This window comes from Misgurnus anguillicaudatus, chromosome 17, assembly GCF_027580225.2.
Source record: "Misgurnus anguillicaudatus chromosome 17, ASM2758022v2, whole genome shotgun sequence".
NCBI lineage: Eukaryota > Metazoa > Chordata > Actinopteri > Cypriniformes > Cobitidae > Misgurnus > Misgurnus anguillicaudatus.
The window spans coordinates 41,089,790-41,104,388 of NC_073353.2; the positions used below are offsets into that span (position 1 = coordinate 41,089,790).

Genomic DNA, 14,599 nt, shown 5'->3' on the forward strand with positions numbered 1-14,599 from the left:
ATTACCAGTGCATTTTATACGCAGGGCATATCCATCCCATCAGAGATGCAGGTAAATAATGAATGATTTAATGAATGGGTTGTGTATTTTAATAAAGTTTAGTATAATGACATTTAACAAGATATGCACAGTAAAAACAAGATGTATTGCACTTCTAACATGTTTGGTTCGTGCATGTAAATGCATAAACTATTTTTAAAACTCGGAGCCAGTTTGAATAAAAGTGCACAGAACCTTAAATTACATCGTAAACAGCCTGTTAAAACAACTGTCCAACGTAATACATCAAATATAAAACTAAATTAAATCGATTATCATTGCGTTGATGTCTTTTGATCTCTGATTGGCAGTTTTCTTCACATTTTTTCACAACGTCAATCAACCTTGCTATGTTAAACAGCCCGCGTGTCCTCATCGCTGATAGGCTCTGAGTCAACCGAAGCGTGATCTGATTGGACGGTGCGCTTGTCGCGTCAAAGCTTCACCGTCAGGTTGCGTAGCGCAGAGGATTCAGGCTCTCATTCGCACACACGCAGTCGAAGCGACAGCATTGAAAGTCCGGAGTATGGAGGCGACGAAAGCGGCAGGTTTAATGTGTTTCAGTCACTCCACAGCTGTGATAAGCGGGAAAACTTTGAGGTTATCGCCAACGTTCTGGTTTTTAGTCGTGAAGCTGACCGCGGGTTTGTTAAAGAACGGATTTGAGTGCGCTGAAGTGCGTGTCGGGTCAGACCCGGCGTGTGTTGGACGTGATTGAAATCTCACAGACTTCGTTTTGTCACGCACGCTATGTAGTGTACTACACGGTCACTGTCCGTGGTCCTGAAGTGTCATGATGGAAATGTTTCTGCTCTCTTTCAAGTGTACTACACTTTCGCTGTCCGTGGTGTTAAAGTCTGAAAAGCTTTCTAACAAACATATCTATATGCTACTAATGAGTGTGTGTGTTGCTTAGTCGAAGTATGTGTGCGGGTTTTTATTGTGTAATATTTTGAACAGTAATGCAAATACTTGCTTGAGTTATTAATTAAACATTAAAGTATATCATCTATATACTGACATTTTAGTTCAATTCAGTGTAAAGATAACATGTGTGTTTGAAATCTAAACGGGGTGTTTATATTTGTTCTGATTCTTAAAAATGACTTCTGTTGATGCAATCTAATATATTCTGTAATGTTAAGCAGTATTTTTGACTTAAATTAGTTAGTTTAGATGTTAGTACAGCACGTTTTATTGGTTAACTGACCAAACATATTTTACAATGTATCATATCTAACCTTCCTGATCATGACATTGTATTCTTTCTCATTCTCACTTGTTGAAAGTCTAGAAACGCTTGGTCGATTTCTGCTTTACCAAATTTCATTTATATAATGCAGTCTTGAACGTTGTCCACTTAGAAAATGTCTTCACTGAAATGTGAAAGAGGATTACAATGGCCATTCCTGAGGAACACTGATATTCAAACCAAACTGATATTTGAGTCTTTCTGCTGAGTATCCGGCTCATACATCATGTATTTTCAACCATATTTGAAAGCCAAAATGACCAGATTTTTTGTGTTCGATAGTGTTTTGACTCCCTCCTTTTACAATGCATCATTTATTTTACCATGCACGTTACAGCCAATCGATTTGAAGATGAGTTGTTTGTTGATGAAGGAAAAGTAATGATGTTACCCATTTGTGATCATTGCCAGCATGTTTGGACTTAAAGTTTTCCTTATGGGCTACACATGAAAAATATATGCGTTGTTTGAATTTACTTTTACAGAACTTTTATCTCTCAGTAGAAAAATATTTATTAGTAGACTAGTGAAATTTAACCTTAATATGAATTATGCCTTTAGTAAGGCAACAGTTTTACAGTTTAATTTGCTGTTACCTTGTTCTCAAGGTCATAAAACAGTTTCTTTGTAAAATAATTTAATGCATTTTTTATTAGGCTTTTATGTTTAGGTTTGGTCATTTCACTGTCCTTAAGAGGAACAATTTGTTCATAATAGGTTGCATATTCTGTAAAAACCTGTTGCATGGACAGTCATTCATCAATTCTTCTTCTGTGCACTTAGAGGACTTTGCTGAAAAGTTGTTGTGGAGTTTAATAGATTCTACAAACAAATCAATATTTCTGAATGTCAAATTAAGCAAACTTGAAGCAAAAGTATTTGATAAATGTTTAATACGTGCCAAAAGAAGCAATATCATTCTCATTTTTGACGGAGGTGGCATTTAGCGGTTTTTGGATCTGAGTAATGCTGGGACGATTAATCGTGCAAACGCGCATTTTCTGAATGAATGAATTTTAATGAATTACTGTGAAATGCCGCCACATCCAAAAGCCAGAGGGTGCTCTCGTGCAGAAACTCGCCACAAAAGAAGTATTACAAACACTATTCAAGGAAATGTCTATAAGCATATTTACATCGCTGTTCTTCAAATTGTTTCTGGTATTTTCATGATAATAACGAACATTTTGAATGATTGTGTTTGACGGGTGTTGCTTTTTTTAAATGCACGTTATAAATGACTTAGACTCATAATGATTTTAGATTGATAAGGACTTCCTACTGATCAAAGACCCGTAGTACATGCACAAGCTGCACATAAAACACAGAATCGGAGTCTTGCAATTCAGAATCGATTTCAGACAGTGATTTTTAATGGGAAACGTGATGGATCATCACAGCCCTACATCTGAGTTCTTCATATGTTCCCTTAAACACAGAACTTAAAAAAAAAATATTCACTCTTTTAACAATGATGTCATAATTAAAAATATAAAAAAAAAAACATTTCTTTAAAAGTGAAAATTATGATGATAACTTGTTTGAGACAACCTGGGGACACTAAAACTAAAGAGATGTAGATGCATTGTTACGTTTGATGTTGTCTTGAAAAATGTGTCCAATAAATGAACACGTATGAAAGATGGCACCAGCTATTTAGTGTTAAAGTCATTTTTACACATACGTATATGAAAGACACAGATGGCACCGTGTGGTATAATGTGCCATATGTTCAGTTAGATCACTTGTTTTGTTGGATGCTCACCGTACAGCTCTCTCATGCATTAAAGAATAACAGTAGTGTTTGTGTTGGCTTCTTTATATCCTCCTGTTCTCTTTACAGTGGTTCTCACGCTGCCGTCTTAGTTGGGAAAGAAAAATACTTGTCTGATGAGGATCGTTCTAGCAAGGCGTTTTTCTTTCAGCCGAATCAAAGGCAGTAAGTCACTTGTCTCGTTGTGAAGAATGGGTGCTAGCTCACGCTTTCTCTTGGGTTTATTTGAAATCCAATATGAATTGTGCTGACGTGTTGAATTCACCGTTGTGACCTTGGTGACTTAGAAGCCTTTTCTTGGCAAAGAAAGTCTTGGATTTCATAAAAATGCTTATGTGAGTTGACTCCCAAAGGGGATGTCAGAGATTTCTTTGTAAGTCTCAGGTGTGTTTAGGAACGTGTCAGACTTGAAATTTTGAGCTGCATCCTCGATTTCTTTGGTTTTTGTGGTAGTCTCTGGAGGACTGGGTTTCTTTAAGGCTAATAAATGCAGTTTTATTCCTGACTTATGCAGTTATTTCTGTCATCGCTAAACGAATTGTGTTGGAAAATGCAAACCTTTTTTGACACACACTTAGGGTTGGAAAATTCAGGGAATTTCCAAGGCTGGAAACTTTCCATGGGAATAAACAGGAATGTATGGAAAAAACTGGGAAATTGAAAAAATGTAAAGTTAACAAGTTAAAGGGCACTTTTCCCGTTGTCACCTCAGTTAAACCTGCGGCGTACTTTCAGCAAAGATGCTTATATTATGGAGATGGCAACCTTTCATTAGAAAACACGCAACAGTCAACTTGGCTAGCGTGTAGCATCTCAGCCGGTCAATAATGATCAGTGATATATGTTGCGGGCGTTCAGAGTGTAACGACAGTCAGTTACAGTTTACATTTTTCAGTTTCTTGCCAGAATTTAAGATTACATTTTAATCTGTTTAAAAATGACTTTTGGTCTCCTTCTCTGTGTATAGACGGTTTCAGCAGTAACAACATAAACAAGCGGCTGTCGCGGTCCGCACGTAACTTCCAGTAAACTCTGATAAGAATAAATAACAACAAAGTACTTTAAATGTAGTTTATTTATATAACAAGCTAAATAAACAACACATAGATTACCTAGGAAACCAAAACATTTGTTATTTTCGATGAGGCATTTGTTCAAGAGATCAGTTTAGCAACTAGTCAGACTATAAAAAAACTGAAACCAGTAGTAATGTTCGGACCAGGCGCGTATAGCGTCACCGCACGTGCGTCCGACGAAGCCGTCTATAGCAGTGTTAGCAGCATTGCTATGCTAATCTTGCAGGCTTCCCTTTCAGTATCCTAACTGTATTTGCATTTTCTGTATCAGATCCACTGCGGATGGATGCCATTTCATTGAGTTGGCAGCCAGCCTCGACTAGCATAAAAAGCCCAGGTGTGTGTTTGGCATCGAGCATCGTTGTGATCATGGCTAATTTAATTTCTGCACGCTCGCTTCATTTTTTTCTCCGGCTGTATGTGTTTTGCACAGGATCCGCACACGGGTGCATGATCTTGCTTATTCGACAATCATTAAGTTTTATTGATTTAATTCTTATCGACAATTAATCGAAGATCTATTAATTGTTAACATCCATACTTATAACCAATCAAAATGTTTATTTATGTTTGTATAAGATAGGTTATATAAATGTTCCCCAAATTTCTTAATAATCCTGTAAATTCCCATTAAGTTACCAATTTGGAATATTACCAAAGTCCCCCAGATTAAGTTCCAATGGAATCTAAGGAAATTTAGGGGAAAATTTCTGCCCCTTTGTATGCAACCCTATACAGACTTGGGTATCCGCACGAGAGGCATACTGGCACATACCTAAACACACAGTTTCTAAACCTGCAGTCTGTAAGAGTGTAGTTGTTTTTCTTTCACCATGTTTTAATTGCTGTTTTGAGTCTGCTTGCTCAACATTGACTTATTGATCAGGGTCTTAAAAAAGCTTCAATAACAGGCAGATCCAATTGATTACGCTGCATTGACATGCAGTGGCATTTAATGCCCCACCACAAGCATGGACTGAGAATATTGATGTATGAAATTAATTCCAAGCATGAGCCAGCAACGACTTTCACTTATTCAAGCTTGTTGTGTCACTTTTCTAATGAAATAGCCGGGGCAATTTTCCATACTTTTCGCACGGAAGACTTCGTTCCCATTGTCTATATCAGCGTAGTCTTTCTGAAGAAATTAGATTCCCCAGCCAAAATACATTGGCAGCTTTGCACGTATTATTAGGTTTCTGGTTTTGAACCGTCCGCCATGTGTTAAATCAGCTCATTATTCTGCTATATTTCCAAGCTTCTTTAATTTGTGGACTAAGACAGGAAAGGCAAACCATCTCTTTTACTCTCTGTTTAAAGGTGTCCTCTTGGGGAATCTCACTGCAGACAAAAAGGGTGTTAAGCGAGGGCAGCCGGTAATGATCTGACTGCTGAAAGTTGCTTCTAATGATCTCCAAATAAAACAGGTCGCTGTTGTTTCTTCGCTCATCAGAAAGATTCTCCCGACACTGCTTCTGGGAAAGAGAACAAGCAGCACTCTCATAATCTTTTAATTATCAATTACCACATGATGATGTTAATATTGCATACTTCAGGTCTCATAGGGAGTGATTTTTCCCTCTACACTCATTCATTTAAAGCGAGTGCGTTTAAAGGTTACGCTCGTCACTTCTGCTTCACTAGCCGCACCAAACGGTAGAGCAAAAATAATGGTTGTTTTCAAGCAAGTTCGAACACAATAACCATTCTTCAGATCTAGAAGTAAGAGAGCTGTCTGTTACCTAGCAGTCCTAATGTTGCAACCATTGTGCCGCTAGCAATGATACGCCCATTTCCATTAAAAATGCACCTCTGGCTCCATTGAGACCCCAATGAAATTCAGCCATCTGACGTGTAGTTGTTGTAAATGCATCCAAGCGCTTTGACCCGTCGGAGCTGACTCACACCAGCGCTCCGTCAGCATGCATGACTATACCTGAATGCATGAGAGCCTTTTTACTATGCAAGAGCTACACTTAAAGCATAATGCAGTTTTTGTTTTTACTCTCCCGTCAAAGCTTTCAGTAAGTAAAGCTATTACGCAAGGCAACGGATTACATTTTCCTCATTTATTTAAATGGATATCTACCAAAGCAATTCAGATTAAATGCCCTGTTTGCTGTGCGGTACATCAATAATATTTCACAGCCAGGATTTCAAGCACTAACGCCTCTTTGCTCTTTTCCCGCAGAACATGACCTAACAAAAGGTCTATGTCTCACTTCTCGGTATAAATAAAGTGACAGCTACAGTAAAAAAGTACTGGTGATTTTATACGTTATAGGGGTTTCTGATAGTAGAAACATTTGATGTTTTGTATTTAGTTTGTTCGAATGAGGTGAACCGCACAAAAGCATAATTTAGGCATCAAAAGCTATATAATGCTCCCCGTGAGTCCCAGTACGGGGACAGGAACAGGGACTTTCGTATTGCGACATATTTCCGAGTATCACATAAGGAAAATAATGGGCGTAACTTGAGTTTTCACAGGGTTTTCCGGAGCACTTTGCAGTTCGGGCGGCCCGCCTAAGCTGGGAAGCCCTACCGCCTTAAATAGGGCGACCAAAAAAAGATAAGAAAATATTGCTGCACAAAAGGCCGTCAAGTGCATCTTGGAGAGCGGGCATGCGCGCCACACAGCCACGGACGAAATGGTCCATCACTGTCTGGAGGATAGCCAGTTGATAAAACGTGTGTCCGTGAGAACTGTAAGCGGACTTATGTTTTGGGTTTATTTATGCCTGTTATCGTATTAGTCTATAGTTCTTGCAAATTTAAAGTTAGTTGCCTTGTGATTTTTTTTGTTTGAGCAACCTGCTATCTAGGTTACACGTGCCTGTTGATTTGCTATAATTGTTGAGCGCTCTTGCCCTTTGATTGCCACGCCCCCCCCGGTCCCACCCACCTGCCAAACCCTACCACCTTAACTAACAACAGACATTTCGCCGACAGACATTTCGCCACTTTGAATTAATTTAATATAGACGTTATACCCGTAACAACATTGTACGAAACGGCTTTTGTGTAACAAACATAACTTCCAGTGAACTTCTGCAAAGAGTCAATAAAATAAAGTAACTTTAGAGTAGTTTATTTTTGATAACAAGCAAAATAAACGACAAGAAGATTATCATAGCTAAAGCGTATCAAACACTACACTGAGCTAACGTTAATGTGTAAAATTAATGTTTACAATGTTAACTACAGATCGGCTGCTAAACCTCTCTTCACATAGCAGTGATCCATTATTGTCGTCTTCCCTCGTCTTTAGGAAACCAAAGTAGGTTTTTGTTCCAGAGTTCAGTTTAGCCCCTAGCCAGATTATTAAACAAACAAAGACCGGAAGTTAAGTTATGTCCAGACGCGTAACCGTGACAATGTGCGTGCGCCCACTGAAAACGTCTATAGAAGAGTAGCCGTTTCATTCAGATCGGGGTTTTGAACCAGATTTTTTTCCCAATTGGTTTGTTCCGAACAGAATCAGTATTTTAACGTTTCCGGTTTTCGATTCAACCCTAAAATTGACGTTCCTGAACCGGTTAGAGCAAAAAATAAAGTTCCTGAACCGGTTAATAACGTTCCAGGTCATCTGTGGGACATACAAATAAGTAGGCTGATCATATGGACATTAAACTTTAATTATTAGTCTACATAATTTTCCTTAAGTCTCTATCTTGTAATCAAACATTAAGAAAGGCTACATTATGTAAGCGGCATAACTGTAATTCTGACATGCCTACATTTGTCAGCATTATACATTAATTAAGACAAGGACTTTCTGCCATGTCATTTATTGGCAAACAAAAACAAATGGTTTTATTAGAAACAGAATACTGTGGTATTTTCGAAATCATTTTGTTTGTATGTGTCCTGTCAAGAACAGAAAGATTGTTCGCTTGCTTTTTGAAACGCGTCTCTCCTTGTGTGCACTTTTGAGTGCACTTAAACATGGGCACACACGCAGCAAGGAAGGACGAACTCCAAACGGCGCTTCGGGAAGAAGATGCAGCATAAACAGTCGCTCCACATAAAGTGTGTTTGTGGTTAAATTGTTTAAAATCACTTAAATGTTAACATTTGCAAGCCTTTGAAACATGTGCAAACGATCAACTTTCACCCTATTTAAATTTGCGTATTAATCCGCGAATTGCATATGCGAGCCGAACCGCTACTTGCTGATGGCAAGCTTCTCATTTCTCTGATCAGTCAACGACGACCAGAAGTGAACTTCACCAAATCACTGCACAGAAATCTTTTCAAAGAACTAAAAAAAACGGTATTAACCGGTTGGCATTATTTTAAATAAACGATTCTGTTCCGGAACATATATTTTTTGAAAGTTTCTGGTTTCGTTTCTGTTTCTTGCAAAACATCAACATTTTCTGGTTTTCGTTTTCGTTCCGTGAACTGGTTCAATGCCTTGGTTCAGACATGGAACTCTCAGCAGATTGACAGCTGGAGGGGTGGGTTAACAGATGATCCGCCCAAACCGTCTAGCTGACATCATCGGAGAATGATTGCAACAAGAAGGGTGGAAGTACATTTTCAGATTTTGATTGAAGTTTATGAGGGAGCCCACACAAAATGACCCACACGGATGAATTGTTTATAATGGACGCTTCAATATTCTATTTAAAAGTACGAATTGTCAGTTTTGATTTCATAATAATAGTTTGCATTGCTGCACAGAGATCACAATTAAGCAAATTTTTTCAAAGCCAAAATCAAAATCAAGATTTTGCCATTTAATGTGCAACAACAATGCAGTGCACTACAAGAAAGGTGCATAAAAAATAGTGCCAGCATTTGTCTATATATAAAAATAATGAACAGTACGTTTACATCTTAACATTATTTCCATGACAATATACCTGTTGCTTTCTTTAGATTTGAGGTGCAAACAGGTTGCATGCGATACTGCCTATAAGAGAATGATTCACTGTGACTGATATCATAAAAGTCTCTTCTAATCAGACCGTTCATGGTTAACTTGCCTGAATGTCACAACATTTCATATAATCTTGCAAATTACAGAAGATGAAAAGGTTTCATCCATGACTGCAGAGGAATTTCTTCATATTTCAACCTCACTTATCTCCACGTCAGTCGAAATCCGAGCACATTGTGGGATGAAAAAACGACAGCTTTGCTTTCATCTGTCTGAGCATACCCTGGCTAATGTAGCTTACGGTCCCTCAGTGGTGTAGTTTAAATTCTCCGTTAGATTGTCTCTATCTAGTTTTCCCCTCTCCCGCTGCTAACAGTTCAACCCGAGTGCAGTCGGTATCTGCTGTTTTATTTCCTGCTGCTATAGGAGCTGACAGACTCCAACAGCATTGGACCACATCACTTAAAAGAAAGATCACACACAGAGGTGATCACCGTATTCTCCTCTGAAAAGCAGGTTCCCATAACGTCACCTTTGAGGTCTGTAAACAGAAGGCCTTTTCATGGACCCTTGTTAAATGTGTGGATGTGCTCGCTGGAGCTCTGTGTGAGAAAGAGCGAGCTTATTTGTCCGTAGAGCGGGTCGGCATGTTTATGTCTTGCTAGTACACCGCGTGGGATAGAAGAGTAATTCTGCACCTGATCAAAAGCGATGTTTGGATGCCGGATAACCTCGCCTCGCCTTTCCGTCCTGGATTTATGTATTTGCTCGTCGCAGAACGCGCGTGTCACTCCGTTACCCTCTAACTGACGTGAGCGTTGACAGATGTCTCTGTGTACCGCCTTTGAAATATCACAGCCAAAAATACATCAAATAATATAATGACAAGAGGCTGACGAGATGCTGAGATAAAGAGCACTGTTGTCCTGATCCGGTTATGATTTATGTTGAAGAAGAATAAAAACTGATTTATCACAGCTTATTTTGCCTGCTGGTACGGTGGTGATAATCTTCACGTCACGATTTGATGTTATCGGGAAAACCAGATGATGAGGTGTTTCTAATCTCATTCCAGCAAGACAGGTTTTTCTAAGCATTGAAATATAGGAATTACAAAGTGTTTGTCTTTCCTAGTTTTTTCTCAGGCCCACACAGGCTCGGCATTAGATAAGATATTTTTACAAAAAAATCACCTTTCTCAAATTATAACACTTCACCAAACCATGCAGGTTTGTTTGTTGAATAATTAAGTGAATTTGATAATGCTTTGAGCTAGGGCTACACAATATATTGAAACCAGCGAAATACTGCAGATATATTAAGGGTGTCACAGTTCGAAATTCGTTCGAAATTAAGTCACAACCTCGGATTTTCTAATAAAAAATGGAATCGTTGATGCTGCCACACCCCCATGTCACGTCCGGTCGGCTTGCCAAGCGGGAAAAAAACACGTGTTGAGTGCTGCTTTTTTCATCTAACTTCGCTAGCTACAGCCAGTCAAAAGATAGCATGGCAGATGCAGGAGAAACAAAAAAACAGCAAGCGTCTCCCGCCTTCAGCTGAACGGCGTCTGTGCCAGGACCGGTGTTGTTTCTCTGAACTGAGATATGTTTAAGTTTCACAACAACTTATTTCAGTTGCTTAAGAGTTATAAAAAAGTGTGTGAAAGATCAGGGTTTCCGCAGAAAATTTGTTAGGTAAGGTGGGCGGGGGGCGTGGCAGTCAAAGGGGTGGGGTGTACGCGTCATGATGAAAATGAAAATATTTTTATTTAAAACACTCAATAAAACTTAATTTTGAAGAAACTATGACAGAAAATTAACACGTACTAGATTATTAATGAATTAAATATATATATGGAAATAGCTGCGTGATGAAGTGAAACTAAAGGGTTAATAAACACAAACTAAACCAGATGTTGTAGAACGTCTGGCGAACGATGATATAGCAAAAATTTTAACTACTGAGTGTAACTACTGTAGCATGTAAATAATGCACATAAATAATGTGAGCAAGAGTGCTCAACAATTATATCGAATCAACAGGCACGTGAAACCTAGCTAGCATGTTGCTGAAACATACACCAGCTAACTTTCTTTAAATTTGCAAGAACTATAGACTAATACAATAACAGGCTTAAATAAACCCAAAACATAAGTCCACTTACATAATTTAGCAAGTTATTGCATATTGTATTGTCTTCAATATCATGCAGCCATATTTTTAGTTATCAGTAATAGTATTAAATACATAGCGGTGGTATCCCGGACTGGGTTTAGATTAATACAGGACTAGGCCTTGGTTTTATTATGACATTTAAGTAGTTTTTACAAACAAACCTTACAAAAAAAATAACAATACTGGTGTGCACCTTGAAACAAATCAATGGCACTGATTTATGTTAACTCTTTCCCTGCCAAGAGAAAACGCTTCCCTGCCAACGACGGGTGTTTCTGGCAATTTGTATTTCTGCTATTATTCACCAGGTGCGCTCTTACCCAACTTATAAAACCCGGAAGTATCCCCTTAGGGCAAACAGTTCAAACTGTTTTGATCATCGCTCTGAATCTGATCTCCATCACAAAAATGCAATTCTCTCAGCATTTTGCACACAATGTGGTATTTTTGAAGAAACCTAACCATATTTAAGAGGTGATAAAAAGAGACCAGATAAAAAGAGACCAAATAAAGGTAGGAAGAAATTATTTTTTTGTTTGAAAGCAGAGGGGTCTGTTCTTTCATTTGATATATTGTATATTTATATATTTAAAGAAGAACATTTTCTGGAAGTCATTAAACATTTGTGAAAATCATAAAAAATGCTGGCCTTGGCTGGCAACTTAAAAAAAAAACGTTGGCAGGGAAAGAGTTAAAAATGTATTTTATTTAATGTTAAAATCATCATTAACAAGATTACTAAATACTGTAGAAATATTGTTCAGTGTTCGTTTAACTGTTACATCCATTCCACATGTATTCCTTAAAATCTATAAAGAGAATTTTGACTTTTCCTATTAAGGTTTCCAAGAATTCATTACTGATGGTAATTTCATGGGTGCATAACTACCAATTGATGAAAAATATTAAAATGACGTTAATATTGCCAAATGTTCCCATTTATTTGCACTCATTTGCGCTTTTACAATGCAGAATGCAACAATTTTGTTAATATTTTATTCATGCATGCAAACCAGTAGCTGAAATAATCGATTACCCCATCTACAAAAGCTGCAGAGTAGACTTTGTGAAATGTTTCTCTTTAATTGTTTCTCCTAGACAGCAGTGAAAATAAATGTAAACCTAATAGAGACTTTTTAATTTTTATAGCTTTATACTTAATGCTTTTATTTCTCTGAAGGAATTTTAGCATCTGTTACTTTTGGATTTTCAAAGTCTATGTCACATTATATTGTTGGGGTTCAGAAGAAATGTTTCAAATAAATATTTGTTGATCAGATGCTTTTTTTCTTTCTGTCTGAACGAGAGGTTTTTAGTAAGAGTAAGTTGCAAATAATGTGGTGTTGTATCTTCTAGGTTGCAGTCTCATTGCGCAGGATGTAGTGCACGTCTGTAATGCAGTGTAGATTGAGCTGAGATATCTGAAATACAGTCTGACTTTCCATCAGGATGAGTAAATGGGTTTCTGAAGAGCATCATGAGAAGGCAGTTCAACGGGCTTGCCAAGAGAATGAAGGGCATCCGGTCCAAGAAACCTTCCTCAACGGTGGAGGATCTTTAATAGTTTTAGACATTTCTGCTGCCAGTCATTTTTAAGTACTAGATAGGTTATAGTGTTACGGTTATTTCTGTTCAGCAATCATATCAGAGTACAGTGCTTTCTTTGTGTGCCTTTTCTTGATGGGGTTTGGTTATAAAATCAGCTAAGAAGAAATCAATGCCTTTATAGTTTTTACTGCTTTTTCTCCTCAGTCACCTTAAATAAACAGATGATCAATATTTATATTGGAGTGTAGGCATTTTATTATTATTGATTAATGATCGGTCAGTGGAGGCAGACTAATGCCACGACCATGCATGGACACCGTCTATTGAATATTGCAGGCAAACATGGCAAGAGCTGGATCAAAACTCTAGTTTCAATTTGAATCTGGACCACACCAATTGAAGAAAGATTTTAAAAAACTCATCAGATTCACTCAACATGATTACAAAAAAATCGATGATTTAACAGTTTTGTTCCTATAGTGTGGGGAGTGCCGCTATGTGGTCATGAAAGCAGCACGAGGCTCGACTGAGAACACATGAAATCTCACAATCTCTCTCACGGTCAAACATGACTTCACAGTCAACACATGATGGATGACGGGCATAAAGAACTGGCATTAATACTGCAGAATGCTTTTTTCATCTCTAATGTCCATCTTACTTTGGACTGTGCCTCCTGCGCCATTACTGTCGTTGTTATGATTTCGTCTTTTATCAGCTCGCTTTCTGATTGGGTATCGTTTAGTTTCACGTGAAAATCTACAGCGTGCTTTGTCTTTGGGGTTCCCTCCACACAATAGGATTTGTGATTGTAAACATTCAGCATGTTGTCTTATTCCATTTTGCGATCGGAGTGACTCCGACATGCTTCCGAGCAGATTCAGCTGCTCTTAAAGGAAAACACCACCGTTTTTTTATATTTTACTATGTTCTTACCTCAACTTAGATGAATTAATATATACCTGTCTATCTTCAATGCATGCACTCTTAACTCTTTCGCTGCCAGCATTTTTTAAAAAGGTTGCCAGCCAACGCCAGCGTTTTTCATTAATTTTCACAAAATTTTAATGCCTTACAGAAAATGTTCTTCTCTGTTCTTCTTTAAATATATAAACATACAATATATCAAATGAAAGAACAGACCCTCTGCTTTCAAAAAAAAAAAAAAAAAAACACGTTTCATCCTACCTTCAGTAGTTCTTTTGTAATCGGCTTTTGAATATGGGTGGATTTCTGCAAAAACACCACATTTTTAGCAAAAAGCTGAGATGATTCCATTTTTGTGACGGACTTTCATAGAGATCCCATTCAGAGCGATCTTTAAAACAGACACGGATATGCAGCCGCTTGCCATAGGGCAATACTTCCGGGTTTAAAAAGTTTAAAAAGTTGTTGAAGGGAAGCGTTTTCTCTTGATTGACGAGATATCTCATCAATGGCGGCGAAAGAGTTAATCTTTGCACAGCACCTCGTGAATGTGTTAGCATTTAGCCTAGCCCCATTCATTCCTATGGCTCCAAACACTTCCATATTTTCCCTATTTAAAGACTGTTACATGAGTAGTTACACGAGTAAGTATGATGGCACAAAATAAAACTTTTTTTTGGAGCCATACAAATGAATGGGGCTAGGCTAAATGCTAACACATTCAAGAAGCGCTGTACAAAGATTAAAAGTGCACGTATTGAAAAAAGATAGGGGTGTATAAATTCATGTAAGTTGATGTAAAAACATAGTAAAATATTGAAAAATGGTAGTGTTATCCTTTAACACATCACGCACCCCAGGAAAATCCATTGGCACCGAAAGCAAAAAAAATGTGGGTGGGCCTAAAACATTTACTG

The 14,599-nt window shown here is 37.9% G+C and overlaps 1 protein-coding gene across 1 annotated transcript in view; it reads left to right on the forward strand.

Annotated features, from left to right (window-relative positions):
• The first annotated feature begins 468 nt into the window (after positions 1–468).
• Positions 469–14,599, forward strand: part of b3galt1b (UDP-Gal:betaGlcNAc beta 1,3-galactosyltransferase, polypeptide 1b) — a 209,056-nt gene continuing 194,925 nt past the window's right edge. Inside the window, exon 1 of the mRNA XM_055214514.2 lies at positions 469–583. The gene's annotated coding sequence lies outside the window, so the exon portion shown is untranslated. The remainder of the gene's footprint in view (positions 584–14,599) is intronic.